The sequence below is a fragment of the Apis dorsata genome, unplaced genomic scaffold, assembly GCF_000469605.1.
Source record: "Apis dorsata unplaced genomic scaffold, Apis dorsata 1.3 scaffold_220, whole genome shotgun sequence".
NCBI classification, from domain to species: Eukaryota; Metazoa; Arthropoda; class Insecta; order Hymenoptera; family Apidae; genus Apis; species Apis dorsata.
In genome coordinates this window covers 1785318-1789663 of record NW_006263502.1, presented here as the reverse complement: position 1 = coordinate 1789663, position 4346 = coordinate 1785318, and the positions used below count along the sequence as shown (strand labels likewise).

General features: G+C 23.6%; 2 long non-coding RNA genes across 2 annotated transcripts in view; both read left to right on the top strand.

The window, feature by feature from the left end:
- The first annotated feature begins 235 nt into the window (after positions 1-235).
- Positions 236-4346, top strand: part of LOC116185590 — an 18858-nt gene continuing 14747 nt past the window's right edge. Inside the window, exon 1 of the long non-coding RNA XR_004150445.1 lies at positions 236-245. This is a non-coding gene — a long non-coding RNA (uncharacterized LOC116185590). The remainder of the gene's footprint in view (positions 246-4346) is intronic.
- On the top strand, positions 1581-3080 carry LOC116185589. Its single transcript, XR_004150444.1, has 3 exons — positions 1581-1642; positions 2350-2442; positions 2813-3080. It is a non-coding gene; the product is annotated as an uncharacterized LOC116185589 (long non-coding RNA).

Genomic DNA, 4346 nt, shown 5'->3' with positions numbered 1-4346 from the left:
TTTTTAAAATTAAAGGTTATTTTATATGATTATTCAAAGAGTAAAGGTAGGAATAAATAAAATATGAATATTCGAATAAATAATGAATTTTGAAATGAATTCATTTAAGTACCTCGTAGTGGAGAAGTCGGATATCCTCTGATTTCATTGCTATGAAAATTGCAGTCATTATACATACAATGATAATGGCGATACGTATCACTGTCGTAATAATGAATAATTTTTAATTTTATTTTTATTATATGGTAATATTAAACGGTTTCATTATTTGATTCTCATATTATAAATTTTAACATTATTTTAATTGAACATAATTTAATAAATAATATAATCAAATATCGTGCAAGAATGTATTAAATATTATTATGAAGGCTTTTCGCGCAGACAGATTTTGGAATCAAAGCAATAAATTTCCAATCGATTGCTTGTTTTTTAATTTTTTAAAATAAATGCTTTGACGAAGGAATGCCTGAAATATTTCAATTAATATTTAACTTTCGTTTAAACTTGTATTATTTAACTTTACCAAGTCTCAGTATTTTTCTCCTGGATATATTTGATCATAAATATCCCAGATGTATTTAATAATTTCCCCTTATATCAGAATTTCAATAAGCTTAATAAATTATAATTTTAAAGATAAGAAAATTCAAAATCAAAAAAATTAAATTATTAAATTATTAAATTAAATACATATTTAATCCTTTTCATATTGTTATTCACCTGTTTTAGCTATTATTTGGGAGAAAAAGAATTGATGGGCATGATGACTACAATTTATAATCTTACAATTATTTGTCAGTGATTAACGATAATATTAGAGTATGATGTATTTTCTATATTTTCGTTTTGAGTATTAATCTAATTATAATTATTAATTCCATTACCATTTACAATTTTACATTTACCATTAAATTCTGCGAATTAATGATAATTTTATTAATCTTATTATTAAATTATAATAATGATATTAAATTTTGTATTATATAATATATATATTCCATTAATCAATAATATATATAATTACAATTAAAATACATGCTTATTTTTACCGCGATACATACAATAATTGTTAATCATCAATCTATTTCAAAATAATAACATTTAAATTTTCGCGCAATTTAAGCGAATAAGGAACTATTATTTCAACCAATTAGAAACGCCTTAGGCGAACCTATAGCGTGAGGCGTTGTTATTCTTCTATCGAAGATCATCGAGACAGGACGTGTTACAGCTTGAGACGGGTGACTTCAATTACGCAGTAAGTGATACTACTTTTAATTCTTTTATCGAATTTATTGTTATATTGCTATTAGCTTCGTTCATTCAATTATCTATTAAACATTGTAATAATGAAATTAGTTAACTTTTTGAGTTTTTTTGTACTTTGTCTACGATTGTGTATTTGTCTATTGTGTATTGAGGTTATCGATAGCTTGTCTTGTATTACAAGCTTTTCAATCAGAATTTTAGTTTATTTATTGCTTTATTTTAATATAATTATAATATTTTTTGCATTTGTTTCATGGTTTTGTTCTTTATTTGTTTAGATTATTCTTTGAAGGCCTCAATTCGTGATTTCGAATGAATAATAATATACATCACAATTTATATCTGATAATTTTCCTGTATTATATTTCAGGTAATATTTTAAATTTTTTTTTCTAAAAATAGATGTGTTTAGAATAGATTTTTATTGTTTTTTATTCATATTACAACAAATGTTAATTTATTATAAAATTTTATTTCGTCAAATTACATTATTTCGACGACGTCCTTTTTAATTGCGTTTGTTCGTACTGTTTATATTTTTCTTTTTCTTTCGTTCAATGTTATCGCTCGAGGTATTTTCATAATAGAGCCTTTCCAAGAAATTTAGTTTGCTTGGGTTTTTGTCATACTACGACGTATTTCGACATGTTTCGACTTGTTGTCGAGCATATCCCCTCCCTAATTCGCGATTCGATAATCGAAATTGCGATGCGGGGTATCGATATTATCGATAATCGTAGTGTGACGACGTGTCATTTTTCCTTGAGGTGTGTGATCTTTTTGCTGCGTAATATTTATTTTTATAGTGATAGTTTATCGTTCATATATCATTGTGCAATTAATATTTGTTTTATAATTATTCATTTATTATCATAATCGAGTGAAAACTAAATTATTCTTAAGGATTTATTAGAATAAAGATTATTATATGTTAAAGGTTAGAGTTGCAAAGAGCTCCGTATTACGAGTTTTTAAGATGTAAATTTAAGTTTGATTATTGTTTTGTTTTAATATATTTGATTTTAATTTTGTATATTTTATACTTTTAGTTTAAAATTTCGATTTTCTTTTGTGCAGATTATAGCTGATTGCAATGGTTGGATTGATTGTTAGCATAAAGGCGGGAAAGATTTCAATATGGACGCCATTTTGCTTCTTCATGTATAAGTGGTAAAGCTTGATATTTCATATATACAAATTCCTATTTTTTTTATTATATTATAATGATATATATCATTATAAAATAATAAATAATAATTTATCTCTACTATATTTACTATAATAATATATTCAATAATATATTCAATAATAATTATTGAGAATATTAAGATGAAAAATAGTAGAGAATATAGATGAATTTATAAAAGAAAAATAAATTTTTCAATATAACATAGCTTTATTTGTGATCAATATTCAATTGATATCTTTAAAAAGTATCAATATCTTTTAAATTAATACAAGAAGACAAAAAATATATAAGAAACATTGTTTTTTTTCCCTCATTTCCTATCCTTTCTCACTAATACAATTTTAATTTTAGGAAATATTTGTGATCGCGTGCAATGCGGTTGATAGAGTCAGTGTTTGCTTCGTAATAGTATCTTTATATTTTTTAAAGTAGAATAGTTATGGATATATTTTATTATAATAATTTTTCGCGAAATTCGAGTCAGTGTTTATTCGCCAATTATAAATTAAATGTATACTTTAGTAGTTTTTTTTGTTTATTTTTTTTTCTAAATATTCTTTTTCGGTACAAGATAGAGTCAGTGCTCTCAAGGAATAAAGCGGTCATCCATCACACGAAGAGGTAATTATTTTTATATATATTCCACTTATTTCAATTTTTTCAAATTATTTTTAAATTATAATATTTTATATTTTGTTACAGTTTCCTTGTACTTGACGTACTTCAGGATATCACATAGATTCTTCGCATCTATTGGTGAGTCGCATGCATTTATGTTCCTCTGGTCACTCAATCATGTCGTAGGATGAAAGATCTAAATCGACACGGGTGACTGGTTGTATACGTAGATTTTTACACGAGCACAGTGACCGCGGGTATTTATTATACCCGTGAGTAGTAACACTTTTTTTCCTTGTGTTTTATTTACTTAGATCAGGATAGATTTTCTTGCACGTCGTGTTTTTAAGAGAATGATATTGATAGTAATATTATAATATTAAATAATATTTTAATATAATATATTTAGATATTAGTATGAATAATATAGATAATTGATTTGATTATTTATGATTGAAAATGTTTTTACTATCATTTTTAAAATGAAAGTTAAATAATCACAAGTATACATTTGTAAATAAAAGAATGAATGTTCAAATGAATAATGAATATTGAAATGAATTCAATTAAATTTTTTCTTTAGTAAAGAAGTCGAATGTCCTTCGACTTTGTTACAACAATAAAGATAATACATATTATTATTAGTAAACAAATTAACAATTTTTAATTTTAATTTTTATTTCATCGCAATATTTAAATATTTAATTATTTGATATTTTATTATAAATTTAAGTATGATTTAAAATATAAAAATATTTCTTCCATAAAAAATATATGAAATATTATGTGCAAGAAAATACTTCGCGACAGGTAGATTTCTGAATCAAGGTAAAAAGTTTTGAATATTGATTTTACATTTCCAAAAATATACTTTGATAAAGAGATCGCCTGAGGTTATTTTATTAATATTTCATTTAGAGTCAATTATTTTCTATTATTAATTATTATACAAAAATTTCTTATTAATTATCATAAGTTTTCATATTTTTCATTTTTATATATATATATATATTTTTCTAAAATTAATAAAATAGTCCATTAAATTTTTAATAAAGTAAATTCTAATTAATTAAAATTAATTTATAAAATAAATAAATTTTAAATTAAATAATATTAGCCCGTTAGATACAAAATATTTATATTAATTTATCTTTTTAGCTCAGGATTTTCAGATTTAACCCTTTCCATGTCCATTGCCAGGATCTCGCTCACGTGCTCAGGTGCTACTTGAGTGAGAGAGAGGCGATAGGCATGATGATTATAGTTT